Genomic DNA, 20,206 nt, shown 5'->3' with positions numbered 1-20,206 from the left:
AGGTGCCAGATTCCCAGCCCCGCAGTGTGAATACATCATAACACACTGCGGGGCGGGATCTGGGGCCTCCACTACACGCAGGTGCGATATCCTTACATAGCCTGATGTAAGTTCCCGGGCAGGAAATTGCAGAGCGCAGGCGCCGGTGACGTCACGATAATGAGAGGAGGCGGCGCCCGGAGGACAGACGGGGATGATGGACGCCTCTGAGGCAGTTAAGTCAGGGGGAGAAAACATACCTCCTTGACTCAATAGAGGTAAGGCAGGAAATTTATAAAAGTCATTATTTCAATGTTCCTAGGGATAATAAACATAAGAGCCACCTTCACAGAATGCAGCCTTAGTGTTGCTGAAGGTGGCTTTTTTTTACTTTAATAGGCCCTGGGGGGTGACAGACTCCCTTTAATTAAAATACTTGGAGTCCTTTTTATGCCCAGGTGACTGAAAGAGAATGCATATTGTGCATAGACAAATAGTACAGATTGAACAAATAGTTTAGAGAGGAAAAGGCTTTTTAAGTTTTGAGAGGACTGGAAGGAATATTTCACACCCTTTAGAAATAGTCATGGTTGCCCAGCAAGCACATAAACAGGACAGTGGAAACCCTTTTGTCTTCAAGAAATGCATGTTGGATTCAGGTGACACTGGTTTCCTGCAGGAGGAAATGTTACAGTAAGCTAGCTCAGATAGTATGTGTCCGAAAGAAAATATAGATTACGGGAATTTGTAGAAATCCGATATTAATGAGACATACATTTTCAGCGTTGGGTCTAACCATGGAAAAAGATACATATTTTCTCGTAACTATAACCCCTGCCAATACACCCTAAATCCATAGGGGCCAGATAACTGTCAACAGTTATGCCATGTTTGGTCTCTAAAGGTACCTTCACACATAACGATATTGTTAACGATATCGTTACATTTTGTGACGTAGCAACGATATCGTTAATGAAATCGTTATGTGTGACAGCGACCAACGATCAGGCCCCTGCTGGGAGATCGTTGGTCGCTGAACAAAGTCCAGAACTTTATTTCGTCGCTGGATCTCCCGTGGACATCGCTGGATCGGCGTGTGTGACACCGATCCAGCGATGTCTTCACTGGTAACCAGGGTAAACATCGGGTAACTAAGCGCAGGGCCGCGCTTAGTAACCCGATGTTTACCCTGGTTACCATCCTAAAAGTAAAAAAACAAACACTACATACTTACCTACCACTGTCTGTCCCCGGCGCTCTGCTCTGCACTCCTCCTGTACTGGCTGTGAGCGTCGGTCAGCCGGGAAGCAGAGCGGTGACGTCACCGCTCTGCTTTCCGGCCGCTGTGCTCACACAGACAGTACAGGAGGAGTGCAGAGAAGCAGAGCGCCGGGGACAGACAGCGTTAGGTAAGTATGTACTGTTTGTTTTTTTACTTTTAGGATGGTAACCAGGGTAAACATCGGGTTACTAAGCGCGGCCCTGCGCTTAGTTACCCGATGTTTACCCTGGTTACCGGCATCGTTGGTCGCTGGAGAGCGGTCTGTGTGACAGCTCTCCAGCGACCAAACAGCGACGCTGCAGCGATCCGGATCGTTGTCGGTATCGCTGCAGCGTCGCTTAATGTGAAGGGGCCTTAAGTAAAATCTTGATAAAAAAAAATGTGTCACCAATCTCGAACTTCTGCGATCTTCCGGTGAGGAGTTATCACATAAGTTGGGATTTCATAAAATCCTGAAGAACTGAGAACAGCCTACAACCCTGTCCACGTGATGTCATCATGGAGAGGGTATGTGGTTGAGACTCGGGCTGATAAAAGATCAAGCCAAATTATTATCTGGTTCCTGTAGAGACATGCACATTGTGTATGCATGAATCCTGTTTACTGAACTGCCCCAAGGGAAGCGCTCTTCTTTAGCTACACTGAATCGTCTCTGCGATTGGTGTAGCAAGTTCTCTTTTTAATCCCTTTTATTTTCTATGACTGTATATGCTGTAGTTTTGTCCCCTTTGTAAAATCTTTTGTATATTTTTCATAAACACTGACCCCCTTTGGATTAAATATAAAATGCAAAAGTTATGTTCCTTTTATTCTATGAACCACGCTTCGATGCCATACGCTCCCTATCAGGCATCCAATCAGCCCGTATAAACAATTAGTGGTGGCGGCGAGTAGTCTGGGGTTATCATTGAGTTAGCGGTAACCGTATGGGGGGTGTATACATACAGTGGGGCAAAAAAGTATTTAGTCAGTCAGCAATAGTGCAAGTTCCACCACTTAAAAAGATGAGTGGCGTCTGTAATTTACATCATAGGTAGACCTCAACTATGGGAGACAAACTGAGAAAAAAAAATCCAGAAAATCACATTGTCTGTTTTTTTTAACATTTTATTTGCATATTATGGTGGAAAATAAGTATTTGGTCAGAAACAAACAATCAAGATTTCTGGCTCTCACAGACCTGTAACTTCTTCTTTAAGAGTCTCCTCTTTCCTCCACTCATTACCTGTAGTAATGGCACCTGTTTAAACTTGTTATCAGTATAAAAAGAGACCTGTGTACACCCTCAAACAGTCTGACTCCAAACTCCACTATGGTGAAGACCAAAGAGCTGTCAAAGGATACCAGAAACAAAATTGTAGCCCTGCACCAGGCTGGGAAGACTGAATCTGCAATAGCCAACCAGCTTGGAGTGAAGAAATCAACAGTGGGAGCAATAATTAGAAAATGGAAGACATACAAGACCACTCATAATCTCCCTCGATCTGGGGCTCCACGCAAAATCCCACCCCGTGGGGTCAGAATGATCACAAGAACGGTGAGCAAAAATCCCAGAACCACGCGGGGGGACCTAGTGAATGAACTGCAGAGAGCTGGGTCCAATGTAACAAGGCCTACCATAAGTAACACACTACGCCACCATGGACTCAGATCCTGCAGTGCCAGACGTGTCCCACAGCTTAAGCCAGTACATGTCCGGGCCTGTCTGAAGTTTGCTAGAGAGCATTTGGATGATCCAGAGGAGTTTTGGGAGAATGTCCTATGGTCTGATGAAACCAAACTGGAACTGTTTGGTAGAAACACAGCTTGTCGTGTTTGGAGGAAAATTATACTGAGTTGCATCCATCAAACACCATACCTACTGTAAAGCATGGTGGTGGAAACATCATGCTTTGGGGCTGTTTCTCTGCAAAGGGGCCAGGACGACTGATCCGGGTACATGAAAGAATGAATGGGGCCATGTATCGTGAGATTTTGAGTGCAAACCTCCTTCCATCAGCAAGGGCATTGAAGATGAAACGTGGCTGGGTCTTTCAACATGACAATGATCCAAAGCACACCGCCAAGGCAACAAAGGAGTGGCTTCGTAAGAAGCATTTCAAGGTCCTGGAGTGGCCTAGCCAGTCTCCAGATCTCAACCCTATAGAAAACCTTTGGAGGGAGTTGAAAGTCCGTGTTGCCAAGCGAAAAGCCAAAAACATCACTGCTCTAGAGGAGATCTGCATGGAGGAATGGGCCAACATACCAACAACAGTGTGTGGCAACCTTGTGAAGACTTACAGAAAACGTTTGACCTCTGTCATTGCCAACAAAGGATATATTACAAAGTATTGAGATGAAATTTTGTTTCTGACCAAATACTTATTTTCCACCATAATATGCAAATAAAATGTTAAAAAAACAGACAATGTGATTTTCTGGATTTTTTTTTCTCAGTTTGTCTCCCATAGTTGAGGTCTACCTATGATGTAAATTACAGACGCCTCTCATCTTTTTAAGTGGTGGAACTTGCACTATTGCTGACTGACTAAATACTTTTTTGCCCCACTGTATATTCCATGTGTCTGGAATTCGGAGGTGTATATACCATACCCTCACTGTTAGTTTCCCCATAACTCGCAAGTTAGTGCAAATAGTTTGCGGCCTCCTCTGTTATTCATTGGCTAATTTGTAATAGTCTGGACGATAAGAGGCAGCAGAGAGCTGTTCAATAGAAAGATCACAGCTGGTCTCCCGGCCTGTGATATTGTGAATTTGTCTGATAATATCTTGACATGGGGCTATATCTGTCCTAAACTATGTCATGCAAAGTCTGATATACATTTGTGTACTTTTTTTTCCATCTTTTACTATCTGTACTGTGTCTGTTATTAGGAGAGGGTATATATTTTGGTTACAAGGGACACCAACTAAACTAGGTTGCATTACGGCTAGATAAAAGGGATTACTAGGGAGTTGATAGGTCTAGCCATACCACTGCCTGGCCAACGATACTAACCCTAACCATATTACTCACATATATATTTTTTGTCTGCTATGTGTTTCTAAAATTGTGAATCGTTAATACTTTTAAAATATGAATAAAAGTTAATTTTTAGAGGTCTATTTTTCTTTGGTTGTTGTCCACTTTATCAGGAATTATTTCCCTATCTATGAACTGGTGTGTAATTCTGGGGCAGAGAAGTCACAGCTGCTAAAAGGCACAGTACTCCCACAGGTGGGGATGCAAAGTACACACAGCAGCTTTTTGATATAGTACTACCACAGATAGGGGTGCAGAGTTCACATAGCGACTTTTTGGGACAGTACTCCCACATATTTTGGTGCAGAGTACTTACAGCGGCATAACCCCTTCATGAAATGTGCCGTACTAGTACTGTGCATGTCATGTCTTCCCCTGTGATGTATGCTCCAGCACTGAGCCCACATCTTTTCCGTCACAAAAAAGCTGACATGTGCCCAAAACAGCCGCAGGTGGATCGTTAAATGCCGCTGTCAAACTCAGCATTTTTGAATAGTCACTCCACTTGCGGCGGATACCGCGTGGCTCTCGTGTCTCTTCCTCTCCCGCTAGCCGGACTGACCTACCATACAAAATTGTTTTCTGTGCAATTTTTCCAGTAAAACTTACATTTTGATGCGAATCAGTCAATTCTTATCGGGGTTCCACTATATATACCATTCATGCTACATTTAGCACACTGATGAAAGTCCATTGCAAACCGAAACGTTTGTGGTTACTGTATGTATATTAAATACCCCCCTTTTTTGCATCACATTGGAGTGTGCTAGTTGTAACTATTCCTGGAACTTCCTGTGAGACGCCTAGAATGGATTAGGCGGACGCCTGTGAAGATTGGACAAGTCCGGTGAGTGAACGTAGTTACTCTCTCCTGACATCAATGCTTTTTTAGGCATTCCCACAGACATAAACAGTGTAGGGATATTAATGAGTAACAGGTAGATTAGTTTAGATAGCTACACGGTGGTAGATGCTGGTAAATGTATTATTGCACATGTTGGCTATAGCGGGTGGCGGGTAAGAATTATTAATGTGTACTGTCCATCAGGGAAGGAAAAAAAAAAGAGCTACTGGCTCTAATGGAAGAAAATAAGTTTGTTTCTCCCAGGCAAAATGCTTTCAGTTTTAGTTGGGGGCTTTAATTGCATTAAAGAAGGGAATTGTGAAATAACTGGTAAAGAGTTATCCAATTTTATTTGTGATTTCACCCTTCTAGTGCTGCTGTTCTGGAATTTGGCATCCCACCATTGCTGACATACCATGGTGATAGGGGTGGTATTGTATCTAGAAAAGATAAAATGTTATTTTCCAAAAATATGATGTGTATGAATTTTGAACAAAATGTTGTACCTTTTTCTGATCATGAGTGTTTGAGAGTTGTATTTAGTGCGAGTGATGACCGTGTGTATTGGGGTGGGGTATTGAAGTTGAATGTAGGATTTTTAGAAGATGAGGATGTGATAAATTAATTGAAAACAAAGTATAAAGAGCGGAGAAAGTGGAAGGAATTTTGCATGTATGCTTTGACTTGTGGCACTGGGTTAAAGTGTGTTGCAAAACATTCTTTAAAAAATGGGGCTATAAAAAAAAAGCTGCAATTTATTGGAGCAGATTTAATTATTTAAACAGGCCGATAGGCTGGTTAAGAAAGTGTGGAGCAAGTGGGATGGATGTGTCTGATTTGTGGGTTCAGACGAAGATTGAATTAAAGCGTGTTATGGATGAAAATGGGAAAGAAATAATTTATCGTACCAAAATAGAACATTAATGTTGAGTGAGTATACTCGTTGCTCGGGTGACCTCCGAGTATTTGTTAGTGTTCGGAGATTTAGTTTTTGTCACCTCAGCTGCATGATTTACAGCTACTAGCCTGCTTGAATAAATGTGGGGATTCCTTAGCAACCAGGCAACCCCCACATGTACTTAGGCTGGCTATTAGCTGTAAATCATTCAGCTGAGGGGACGAAAACTAAATCTCCAAACACTAACAAATACTCTGAGGTCACCCGAGCATGCTCGGGAAAACCAGAGCAACGAGCATACTCGCTCATCACTATAGAATATCTTGAGAAAAATAAGAAGTGCACAGGGTTCTTTTTTAAGAAAATGAATAGAATGAAGGTTGATATGAATAAAGTCCTGGATAGGAACAGATTATGTGTGTCAGGTGAGAATGTGATAAAGGAGGTGAATAGCTTCTATAGCAAGTTATATGTTAAAAAATGGATTGATCCTGGTCTTGTTACAGAAGTGCTAAATAGGTTAGAGAATAAGTTGGGTAATGGAGGATGTGATATTTTGAATAAGGATGTGATTATGGATAAAGTGGAAAATGTGATGAAAAAGTAAGACATCAGGTTAAGATGGATTTCTGGTAGAATTCTATGTGAAACCATGGGATTTTCTGGGTGCTGATTTGACTGAGATATATAAGTATATGTGGGAGAATGTAAGTTGTGTGAATCTATGAAGGAGGGTGTGGTTGTGCTTGTGTATAAGAAAGGAGAGAGAAAATATTTAGCAAATTGGAGACCTATAACATTGTTGAATTCCGATTACAAAATCTACATCAAATTGTTGGCGAATCATGTGGGAGGTGATGGGTTGTATTGTAGATGAGGTTTAAGTGTGTAGGAGTATGAGTGATATCTTGTTATTATTGAGGGATTTGATTGGAGACTGCACAGTGAGGAAATAGAAGTGTATTGTTCTTGCAATTGATTTTGAGATAGTGTTTGATAGGGTTTTGCATGTGTTTTTGTTTAAAGCTCTGGAGAGAATGGGATTTCCTAAAAAATTGAAAATGGGATAATGTCTTTGTATGGTCGCTTGTCAAGTGAGTTTCTTATTAACGGGTGGCTGAGTGAGAAAGTTAATATTATGTCTGGTGTAAGGCAGGGGTGTCCCATGTTCCCTCTCTTGTATGTGTGCTTGAACCTTTGTTATCTTTGATGTGACGTGACAAAATGATGCAAGGATTGTTGGTACCTGGGAATGGTGGTAAGCATGTGAAAGTTCTTGGATAAATTGATGATGTTGTGGCTGTGAGTGAAAGTGTTACGGCTATGAGTAGGGTTAAGTTGCTTTGGATTTTTTCTGTGGCGTGTCTGGCTTAAGCGTGAATTGGAATAAATGTAGTTTTAAATGTTTTGGGGGTAAGAGGGATATAGTGTGAGGAGGGTGCTATCAAAGTGCTGGGAGTAGTATTTACTAAGGATTTGGAAGGTAATGAGACCTGGGAGGAGTGTGGATTGCTTATAGAATATAAGATACGTTCTTGGTGCCTGAGAGACTTGACCTTGACTTGCAAAATTTTGATCATAAAAGCAGAGATGGAAAAAATATGTAGGAATGAGGTAGAGTGCAATATTGTGGGGTTCCGAGGGAATGAAGTTTCGGTTTCACGGAAGCAAAAGGATATTGTATGGACGGCTTTGCACAATATTTTGCCTGTGAGAGTTTCAGAAGAGACGAAATCTGATGAGAACGGACATGGTGGATGTGAGACTGTATGGGATACGATGTGGGACTGTGATTATGCATTGTGTGGAAGAGTGTAGGTGGTTTGTGTAAGAAGTTAGAGCTTGTTTAGAGTTTATGGGATGTGAGGAACTTAGGACTTTTCAAAGAGAGGCATGTACCTGTGAATGAGTGTTAGGTCAGAGTCACACTACCATACAACACGGCCTAGTGCTATGCGAAAAAACATCACATAGCACTTGGCCCAGTGTTAATCTATGGAGCAGCTCACATCTGCGATTATTTTCTCATGCCGAATCAGCATGCGAGAACAATCGCAGCATGCTGTGACTGGTACCGAGACTCGACTCATTCACACCCATGTGAGTCTATGGATGCGAGTGACACAATGCACATCACTCGTATATCATCTGAGTGTGGAGCGATAAACATTGACGCCGGCAGCGGAGGAGATGAAGAAATTACTTTCTCCGCCTCCACTGTGCTCCGATCCTCTCTGTGTGAGAGGATGACACTTGGCTCCCGCTTGCAGCAGAGCAGGAGCCGAGGGTCATTAGCATCTTGCATCGGATGCTATCCGCTAGTGTAACTCCAGCCTTAGGCTGATACTTTCTACATTATTCTTGATTTATAAGTTAGACAGCAAAGGCGGTGGTGGCTCTAACGCAGAGGGTGTTTGCAAGTTTAAAAAATGGCAGCAACTGATCAAATATCAGTGAGTTAATTGATCTTTAGCGATAGTCTTTTTTTTCCAAGAGATGTGCGAATTGGTGCAAGGAATGTGCGAAGCCAAGTGTGTGCCGTGTGTGCGATGCATGCATTTGAAGACCTTGTTCAGTGACTTTATCCTTGACTTGCCAACAGCTATTCTCCTATTGCCTTCCAGTGCAGTTTACAACTTCCAGTTCGTCGCCGTCCATCTCAGATGTGTCCCGGTCATACCTGATGGTGGTCAATGTCTTTAAATTCTTTTCATGGAGTAGGTAGTGCCATGTTCGAGCTCTGCTCCGCACACGTCATACACGTGGCTCCGCTCCATACACATCATATGCACTCTTCTCCACTCCCTACACCTCGTACACACGGCTCCGCTCTGTACACCTCGTACATATGTGTTGTGAATTCTGTTATCGAACTCCCTCCTGTGGTCATGAATGGTACTTCGGCGAGTTCTGTCCATGGACTCCCTCTGGTGGCTGTGAGTGGAGCTGCTGCTTCTGAGGTTCCTTCCACAGGTGACGTAGTTTATTCTTTGGCTGGCTGCTCTATTTAACTCCACTTAGATCGTTACTCCATGCCAGCTGTCAATGTTCTTGTACTGGTTCAGTTCGCTCTTGGATCTTTCTGGTGACCTGTCTACTCCAGCAGAAGCTAAGTCCCTGCTAGTTAATTATTTGTTCATTGTTTCCTTGTCTAGCTAGCTATCATGATTTTGCCTTGCTAGCTGGAAGCTCTGGGATGCAGAGTGGCACCTCCGCACCGTGAGTCGGTGCGGAGGTCTTTTTGCACACTCTGCCTGGTTTTTTTTGTAGTTTTTTGTGCTGACCGCAAAGATACCTTTCCTATCCTCTGTCTGTTTAGTAAGTCTGGCCTCCCTTTGCTGAAACCTGTTTCATTTCTGTGTTTGTGACTTTCATCTTAACTCACAGTCAATATATGTGGGGGGCTGCCTTTTCCTTTGGGGAATTTCTCTGAGGCAAGGTAGGCTTTATTTTCTATCTCTAGGGCTAGTTAGCTCTTAGGCTGTGAAGAAGCGTCTAGGCAGAGTTAGGTACGCTCCACGGCTATTTCTAGTTGTGTGATAGGATTAGGGGTTGCGGTCAGCAGAGCTCCCACTTCCCAGAGCTTGTCCTATGTGAGTTTAACCATCAGGTCGTTCCGGGTGCTCCTAACCACCAGGTCCATAACAGTACAGCTGGCCCAAAGTATTAATGCATCTCAATAGAGGGATAAGAGAAGTTCTGAGACCATTTTTTTTTCTCTGCAGTGTGTTTTGTCTTTCTTTTCCCCTTAACCTCTGGGTGGTTCAGGACACAGGTGTAGCTATGGACATTCAAGGTCTGTCCTCTTGTGTAGATCATCTCACTGCAAGGGTACAAAACATTCAAGATTTTGTGGTTCAGAATCCGATGTTAGAGCCTAGAATTCCAATTCCTGATTTGTATTCTGGGGATAGATCTAAGTTCCTGAATTTCAAAAATAATTGTAAACTGTTTCTGGCTTTGAAACCCCGCTCCTCTGGTGACCCCGTTCAACAAGTAAAAATTATTATTTCTTTGTTGCGTGGTGACCCTCAAGACTGGGCATTTTCCCTTGCGCCAGGAGATCCTACATTGCGTGATGTAGATGCATTTTTTCTGGCGCTTGGATTGCTTTATGATGAGCCCAAATCCAGTGCCCTACCTCCTCATAGGGATTGCGATTGTGCTATTAATTTGATTCCGGGTAGTAAGTTTCCTAAGGGCCGACTGTTTAATTTATCTGTGCCAGAGCACGCCGCTATGCGGAGTTATATAAATGAATCCTTGGAGAAAGGTCATATTCGCCCGTCGTCATCACCGTTGGGAGCAGGGTTCTTTTTTGTGGCCAAGAAGGATCGTTCTTTGAGACCTTGTATTGATTACCGCCTTCTTAATAAGATCACAGTCAAATTTCAGTACCCTTTGCCTCTGTTGTCTGATTTGTTTGCTCGGATTAAGGGGGCTAGTTGGTTCACCAAGATAGATCTTCGAGGGGCGTATAATCTTGTGCGAATTAAACAGGGCGATGAATGGAAAACAGCATTTAATACGGCCCGACGGCCATTTTGAGTACCTGGTTATGCCATTCGGGCTTTCTTGTTATGACCTGGTGGTCAGGACAATAATGGACCTGGTGGTTAAGAGCACACGGAATGACCTGATAGTTACTGATAATAAGGACGAGCTCTGGGACGTGGGAACTCTGCTGACCGCAATCCCTAAACCTATCAAACACACTAGAAATAGCCGTGGATTGCGCCTAACGCTCCCTATGCAACTCGGCACAGCCTAAGAAACTAGCTAGCCCTGAAGATAGAAAAATAAAGCCTACCTTGCCTCAGAGAAATTCCCCAAAGGAAAAGGCAGCCCCCCACATATAATGACTGTGAGTAAAGATGAAAATACAAACACAGAGATGAAATAGATTTAGGAAAGTGAGGCCCGACTTACTGAACAGACCGAGGATAGGAAAGGTTACTTTGCGGTCAGCGCAAAAACCTACAAAAAGACCACGCAGAGGGCGCAAAAAGACCCTCCGCACCGACTCATGGTGCGGAGGCGCTCCCTCTGCGTCCCAGAGCTTCCAGCAAGCAAGACAACAAATTAAATAGCAAGCTGGACAGAAAAATAGCAAACAAAGAAATACAAGCTGGAACTTAGCTTCTGATGGGAAGACAGGTCACAAGAACGATCCAGGAGTGAACAGACCAATACTGGAACATTGACAGGTGGCATGGAGCAAAGATCTAAGTGGAGTTAAATAGAGCAGCAGCTAAGGAATTAACCTCGTCACCTGTGAAACTCAGAAACACCCACCAGAGGAAGTCCATGGACAGAACCAGCCGAAGTACCATTCATGACCACAGGAGGGAGCCCGACAACAGAATTCACAACACTTTCTAATGCTCCATCTGTGTTTCAGTCCTTTATGCATGACATCTTCCGAAAGAACCTGGATAGATTCATGATTGTATATTTGGATGATATTTTGGTCTTTTCGGATGATTGGGAGTCTCATGTGAAGCAGGTCAGAATGGTGTTCCAGGTCCTTCGTGCGAATTCCTTGTTTGTGAAGGGGTCAAAATGTCTCTTTGGAGTTCAGAAGGTTTCATTTTTGGGTTTCATTTCTTCCCCTTCTACTATCGAGATGGACCCTGTTAAAGTTCAGGCCATTTATGATTGGACTCAGCCGACATCTGTGAAGAGCCTGCAGAAGTTCCTGGGCCTTGCTAATTTTTACCGTTGCTTCATCGCTAATTTTTCTAGTGTTGCTAAACCGTTGACTGACTTGACCAAGAAAGGTGCTGATGTGGTCAATTGGTCCTCTGCGGCTGTAGAGGCTTTTCAGGAGTTGAAGCGTCGTTTTTCTTCTGCCCCTGTGTTGTGCCAGCCAGATGTTTCGCTCCCGTTTCAGGTCGAGGTTGATGCTTCTGAGATTGGGGCAGGGGCTGTTTTGTCGCAAAGAAGTTCTGATGGCTCGGTGATGAAACCATGTGCCTTCTTTTCTAGAAAATTCTCGCCTGCTGACCGCAATTATGATGTTGGCAATCGAGAGTTGTTGGCCATGAAGTGGGCATTCGAGGAATGGCGACATTGGCTTGAAGGAGCCAAGCATCGCGTGGTGGTCTTGACGGATCACAAGAATTTGACTTATCTCGAGTCTGCCAAACGGTTGAATCCTAGACAGGCTCGATGGTCGCTGTTTTTCTCCCGTTTTGATTTTGTGGTTTCGTACCTTCCGGGCTCTAAGAATGTGAAGGCTGATGCCCTGTCAAGGAGTTTTGTGCCTGACTCTCTGGGTGTTCCTGAGCCGGCGGGTATTCTCAAAGAGGGGGTAATTTTGTCTGCCATCTCCCCTGATTTGCGGCGGGTGCTGCAGAAGTTTCAGGCTGATAGACCTGACCGTTGTCCAGCGGAGAAACTGTTTGTCCCTGATAGATGGACTAGTAGAGTTATCTCTGAGGTTCATTGTTCGGTGTTGGCTGGTAATCCTGGAATCTTTGGTACCAGAGATTTGGTGGCTAGATCCTTTTGGTGGCCTTCTTTGTCACGGGATGTGCGTTCTTTTGTGCAGTCCTGTGGGACTTGTGCTCGGGCTAAGCCCTGCTGTTCTCGTGCCAGTGGGTTGCTTTTGCCCTTGCCGGTCCCGAAGAGGCCTTGGACGCATATTTCCATGGATTTTATTTCAGATCTCCCTGTCTCTCAAAGGATGTCGGTCATTTGGGTGGTTTGTGATCGCTTCTCTAAGATGGTCCATTTGGTACCCTTGTCTAAATTGCCTTCCTCCTCTGATTTGGTGCCATTGTTTTTCCAGCATGTGGTTCGTTTGCATGGCATTCCGGAGAACATCGTCTCGGACAGAGGTTCCCAGTTCGTTTCGAGGTTTTGGCGGTCCTTTTGTGCTAAGATGGGCATTGATTTGTCTTTTTCTTCGGCTTTTCATCCTCAGACAAATGGCTAAACCAAACGAACTAATCAAACTTTGGAAACATATCTGAGATGGTTTGTTTCTGCTGATCAGGATGATTGGGTGTCCTTCTTGCCTTTGGCTGAGTTCGCCCTTAATAATCAGGCCAGCTTGGCTATTTTGGTTTCGCCGTTTTTCTGTAATTCTGGTTTCCATCCTCGTTTCTCTTCAGGGCAGGTTGAGCCTTCGGACTGTCCTGGTGTGGCTACTGTGGTGGACAGGTTGCAGCAGATTTGGACTCATGTGGTGGACAATTTGACATTGTTCCAGGAGAAGGCTCAACGTTTCGCTAACCGCCGGCGCTGTGTTGGTCCCCGACTTCGTGTTGGGGATTTGGTTTGGTTGTCGTCTCGTTATGTTCCTATGAAGGTTTCCTCTTCTAAGTTTAAGCCTCGTTTCATTGGTCCGTATAAGATTTCTGAAGTTCTCAATCCTGTGTCATTTCGTTTGGCCCTTCCAGCTTCTTTTGCCATCCATAATGTGTTCCATAGGTCGTTATTGCGGAGATACGTGGCGCCTATGGTTCCCTCCGTTGATCCTCCTGCCCCGGTGTTGGTCGAGGGGGAGTTGGAGTATGTGGTGGAGAAGATTTTGGATTCTCGTATTTCGAGACGGAAACTCCAGTACCTGGTCAAGTGGAAGGGTTATGGTCAGGAAGATAATTCCTGGGTTTTTGCCTCTGATGTTCATGCTGCCGATCTGGTTCGTGCCTTTCATTTGGCTCGTCCTGATCGGCCTGGGGGCTGTGGTGAGGGTTTGGTGACCCCTCCTCAAGGGGGGGTACTGTTGTGAATTCTGTTATCGAACTCCCTCCTGTGGTTATGAATAGTACTTCGGCGAGTTCTGTCCATGGACTCCCTCTGGTGGCTGTGAGTGGAGCTGCTGCTTCTGAGGTTCCTTCCACAGGTGACGTAGTTTATTCTTTGGCTGGCTGCTCTATTTAACTCCTCTTAGATCGTTACTCCATGCCAGCTGTCAATGTTCTTGTACTGGTTCAGTTCGCTCTTGGATCTTTCTGGTGACCTGTCTACTCCAGCAGAAGCTAAGTCCCTGCTAGTTAATTATTTGTTCATTGTTTCCTTGTCCAGCTAGCTATCATGATTTTGCCTTGCTAGCTGGAAGCTCTGGGATGCAGAGTGGCACCTCCGCACCGTGAGTTGGTGCGGAGGTCTTTTTGCACACTCTGCGTGGTTTTTTTGTAGTTTTTTGTGCTGACCGCAAAGATACCTTTCCTATTTTCTGTCTGTTTAGTAAGTCTGGCCTCCCTTTGCTGAAAACTGTTTCATTTCTGTGTTTGTGACTTTCATCTTAACTCACAGTCAATATATGTGGGGGGCTGCCTTTTCCTTTGGGGAATTTCTCTGAGGCAAGGTAGGCTTTATTTTCTATCTCTAGGGCAAGTTAGCTCTTAGGCTGTGAAAAGGCGTCTAGGCAGAGTTAGGTACACTCCACGGCTATTTCTAGTTGTGTGATAGGATTAGGGGTTGCTGTCAGCAGAGCTCCCACTTCCCAGAGCTTGTCCTGTGTGAGTTTAACCATCAGGTCGTTCCGGGTGCTCCTAACCACCAGGTCCATAACACATATGGCTCCGCTCTGTACACCCCGTACACACACAGCTCCGCTCTGTACACCCCGTACACACATGGCTCTGCTCTATACACCTCGTACACACGCGGCTCCGCTCCATACACCTCATACCCAGGCGGCTCCGCTCTATACACCTCATACACACGGCTCCGCTCCGTACACCTCATACACACACGGCTCCACGCTGTACACCCCATACACACACGGCTCCGCTCTGTACACCCCATACACACATGGCTCTGCTCTATACATCTCATACGCATGGCTCCGCTCCGTACACCTCATACACACACACGGCTCCGCTCTGTACAGCCAGTACACACATGGCTCTGCTCTATACACCTCGTACACAGGCGGCTCCCCTCTGTACACCTCGTACACACACGGCTCCACTCCGTACACCCCAAAAACACATGGCTCTGCTCTATACACCTCGTACACAGGCGGCTCTGCTCCGTACACCTCGTACACACACGACTCCGCTCTGTACACCCCGAAAACACATGGCTCTGCTCTATACACCTCGTACACAGGCGGCTCTGCTCCGTACACCTCGTACACATACGGCTCTGCTACATCCACCCTGTAACCCCCTCCTGACCCCATACAGAAACTTCCCCTCATCCAGCACCATGACAACCAGCACAGCAGAGTCCTGCATATACTGAGGCCCCTGATCATGTGACCCCTGACTCCTCCCCTCCTGTGACCTCATCACAGGTCCTGTGCGCACAGAACAGCCATATATGTGGTGTGCGGCTCTGCAGGTGGAGGTAGGTGCTGGAGATTCCCCATTACTGGGCGGAGGCAGTAACCCCTTCAGTACTGAGACCATTTTGATGCTTTTTTTGTTGTCACTTTAAAACAATCATAATGGTTGTTTCCTTTTCCCCTGATAGATACATACCACCCATGTATAAAGACAGGAACGAAACACAAATTCCTCACGTAGTACAATATAGTGATGGGTAGTTCATGAGTGAGTAGTTCAAAATGAACTAATCTTCAGAGTGAACTAGTTCACCATCCTGACAGAGATTAGTTCATTATGAACTAAACAGCAAGTGGGAGGAGACAGAGAGTGATCCCTCACACAGCTCCTCACACTGAAGATCCCTGGTCTCACACTTGCTCTTTATAGCTCCTGATGCTGGAAAAGAAGGTAGTAAAACACTATACCACACATCAAATAGTAAATACAAATATAATAGTAATAATAAAAACTGAAATTGTACAGTAGATAGACACAGCTCATGTGTGTATGAGAGACAGTGTTTCAGTGGTGTGGTTCATGCCCCTCACCAGTCTTTGTGATAAGATCAGCCTCCTGTAGAGGATCAGCCTCCTGTAGAGGATCAGCCTCCTGTGGAGGATCAGCCTCCTGTAGAGGATCAGCCTTCTGGAGAGGATCAGCCTTCTGGAGAGGATCAGCCTCCTGGAGAGGATCAGCCTCCTGTAGAGGATCAGCCTCCTGTAGAGGATCAGCCTTCTGGAGAGGATCAGACTCCTGGAGAGGATCAGCCTCCTGGAGAGGATCAGCCTCCTGTAGAGGCTCAGCCTTCTGGAGAGGATCAGCCTCCTGGAGAGGATCAGCCTCCTGGAGAGGATCAGCCTCCTGTAGAGGATCAGGCTCCTGTAGAGGATCAGACTCCTGTAGAGGATCAGCCTCCTGGAGAGGATCAGCCTCCAGGAGAGGATCAGATTCCTGGAGAGGGTCAGCCTCCTGGAGAGGGTCAGCCTCCTGGAGAGGATCAGCCTCCTGCAGAGGATCAGCCTACTGTAGCCTAGAAGATCAGTCTTGCTAAAATCTTTACCACTGGCTCCTGTTCTATTATCAGGATGCTGAACGGCTTCTCCGCTCCCTCATACACAATCATTATGAGTCAGTACTCTACACACTAATACAGGGGGAACTGCTGCTGGGCTCAGTGAGATGCATCACGTTGAACTAGGCTGTCCTGAGTCATTCTTAACAGAACATCTAGTTCAGCAGTTCATATAGTTCATTTAGTTCACAGGTCACATGACATGATGCATTTCCTATCAGCTCCTCACAGGATAGGGTGGAGAATTATCAGGCTGTCTAATAGGAAGATTTTCTTTGCCCCATAGCAACCAATCACATGTCAGCTTTCTGATACTGCAGTAGTGCAGTGCAGTGTTCTGGCAAGTGAAATCTGAGCTGTGATTGGTTGCTATGGGCAGCAAATGATCCATTTACTGTGCGGCAGCTTGGTAAATCTGTAGCTCTGTGTAGTTTCACCACATCTCTTCCTTTTGCAACCTATTGCAGTGGTGTGAAATGAATACTGTCTGCTCAGTGCTCAATACCAAAGACTGCAAGTGACCATAATGTGTGCAGATAATACACTGAAGAGAAAGAGAAGCCAGGTATGGAATCATTTCACACTTAGTGGAGATCAGAAGAAAGCAAAATGTTCCTACTGCTCAAATGTGATAAGTGTAGCTTGCGGTTCTGTGGGTAATCTGTCTGCCATTTAAATAGTAAGCATCCAACAATGTCCACTACTAGGAGTGAACCCCAACAACCAATCCCCACACTGTCTCATACACCATGTGAAGATGATGTTCAAGACAATCCACTGGAACCACCACAAGGCACAAGTGCAACTACAGATGTAAATCAAGTTGCTGCAATATGTTCCTCAGCTGTACAAACTATCCAAAAGCAACAAACTACCATAGGTAGCTACTTCAGCAGCAATAGACCATTGTCTGTAAGGCGATCCAAACAGTTGGATGAGCAGCTGCTAAAATTTATTATTATGGGTTTCCACTCATTTAGTATTGTGGAGGAGAAAGAGTTCAAAACACTAGTACATACACTGTGTCCAGGATATAATCCTCCCACAAGGAAAACCGTGTCTAGCAGTTTGCTATTGCATCCATACAATAGCACTTTAGAGAGAGTGCGATTTCATTTGCAAGACTCTGATGCAGTTTGCTTAACTACAGACTCATGGACCTCATTAAATAACCAAAGTTATATTGCTGTCACAGCTCATTTCATCAATACAGCATGTGAGCTATGTTCGGTGCTGTTAGAATGCCTTGAAATGCAGGAAAGGCACAGTTCTGAAAATCTTTGCAGGCGATTGAAGGACACAGTCCGTGAATGGGGGTTGGAAAATAAAGTGGTGGCTGTTGTCACAGACAATGCAGCTAATATTGTGGCAGGTGGCAGGATGTCCAACTGGCGACATCTACCATGTTTTGCGCATTATGTTAACTTGGTTGTTCAGGCTGGAATTTCTGTTAATGGCATTAACAGCATTATTAATAAGATTAAAGGTATTGTAGAATTTTTCAAAAGAAGTTCACATGGCCTTTCGAAATTACATGATACCCAAAAACAAATGGGATTACCAGCACTGAAGCTCACCCAAGATATCCCTACTAGGTGGAACTCAACTTCTGACTTGATATCCAGAATGGTCAAAATAAAGGATGCAGTAGTTGCCACCTTGGCTATGCTACACACAGAACTCAGTATGCTGACATCACATGAGTGGACTGTTGCACAAAAAGCAATAGACGTGTTGCAGATTTTTCAAGAAATCACAGTAGAAGTCAGTTCTGAAAAATCTGTGCCCAGATCAAAAGTGATATTATTTGTCAAAATAATGAACAGGAAAATGGAGTCATTGCAGAGGGATTCAACAATTCCAGCAGAAATACAGTCAATGGTCACAACGCTAAAGACACAACTTGCAACACAATTCCGGGACCTGGAAGACAACGAACTTAACAATCAGGCAACACTTTTAGACCCAAGATTTAAAAAGTACGGGTTTTCAGATAATGCTAAATTTAACCTGGCTTATGAAAATCTAAAGCGAAAAGTATGTGGTATGAGAATTGCTGATGAAAGTCCAGCAATATCTGTGGAAGAAGCACAGACATCACAATCTACCTCAAGCTTATGGGAGGATTTCGATACAGAAGTGAGAAATGTCATTACAGTGCAGAATCCAGTGGCAGCGGGAATTATAGAACTGGACAAATATATGCAACAGCCCATTTTACAGAGGAAGGCAGATCCCCTACTTTGGTGGAATGAAAGAAAAGCCATTTATCCAAGACTTTTTCAACTGGCAAAGTGGCGACTGTGTATTATGGCCTCCTCTGTTCCCTGTGAGAGAATATTTTCAAAAGCCGGACAAGTTGTCACTGAGAGAAGAAACAGACTCAAAACTTCCAAAGTTGGACAAATCCTCTTCTTGAATCAGAATATGAACCTATAGTTATTGAAGCAATTATATATAGGATGTAGCTTTTGTTCTACCTTTATGTTTCTGTTCTCTGGGATTCTTGATATTAAATTTAATATTTAACATAGGTGTTACTGTTTTTCTGCTAGGTGGCTTGTAGTAAATTACCTATATAGTGACAAATTAATATGTTAGCTACTATACTGTACCTGTGGGCAGATTGATTTGCTCTGAGGTCAAATGATAACATTTAGGATCTCAGAGCTCACCACTCAGACATAAATATAGTTAAACAGGGTAGTATTGTGTAACAAAATAGGTATTTGCATTGCGGGTACCCAGTAAAGTTTCAGGGGTTGTTTGAGATTAAAAAAATGTGTGCAAACTGTAAAGCGCTGCGGAATATGTTAGCGCTATATAAAAAATAAAGATTATTATTTTCTATATAGGGGGGGGGTTAAAAGCAAAAAATATATTGCACTTACCATGGTCCCTGCAGCACTCAATCTGGCAACTGCTGTTCCTAACATCTGGCTTTATCTGGAACAACACATCAAAGCAGGGCCTTGCCAAAAGGTTAGACTCTGTGGCCATTGTTTTGCTGAGTAGGCAGGTCTTTCTGAGACAGGTTGTCCTGGATGCAACTAGAGGAGCTATGGGGGACTGGGGTCAGCAAGTTAAGTTTATTTTTTTAGCCACACCAACATTCATAACATTTTTAAATCCAGGCTGACCCCTTTAAAAGGGGTATGTGAAATCTGTATATTAATGGCCTACACCCAATAGGCCACCAATATCTGATCAGAAGGGCCAATAGGCTGAAAGAAAATGTTCTCAAATCAACTGGAGAATGATGAAAGTTATACATTAAAAAAAAAGTAATATCCAGTGCTTATCAGCTGCTGTATGCCGGGAGTCATGTAATCTTCCCAGTCTGACACTGAGCTCCTGCTGTGGGACACACAGCAGCTGAGCAGCACTGGGAGGTTTGAATATTTCACAAAGAAAAAAAAAGAAATTACTAACTTGAATAAATAACTTTTGAATTTTTTTTCTCCAGACTGAGTACCCCTTTAACAAGAGTTTGTTATGTAATGATCAGATGTATTAACTATTTCTGATCATTTTAACAAAACTATAACTCATCCCAGGAGCCACAGCTCCTGTGTAACAAACTAGAACTGATCCATCTCTTCTCAGCAGAATCCAGAGAAATACTGAACTAAATGAACTAATCTTTTGAACTAATCTTTTCAGTGAACTAGTTCATGGTGAACTAATCACCAAAATGAACTAGATTTCCCATCACTAGTACAATGCCTCCTTTTTGCCCCCCCCCCCCCCCCCCCACAGTATAATGTTCCCCCAGTCCCACCTTCCCCTTACACACATTATGATGGGGATTTATTATGATGG

Source organism: Ranitomeya imitator, chromosome 2, assembly GCF_032444005.1.
Source record: "Ranitomeya imitator isolate aRanImi1 chromosome 2, aRanImi1.pri, whole genome shotgun sequence".
Classification (NCBI taxonomy): Eukaryota; Metazoa; Chordata; class Amphibia; order Anura; family Dendrobatidae; genus Ranitomeya; species Ranitomeya imitator.
This window is presented reverse-complemented; position numbering follows the sequence as displayed.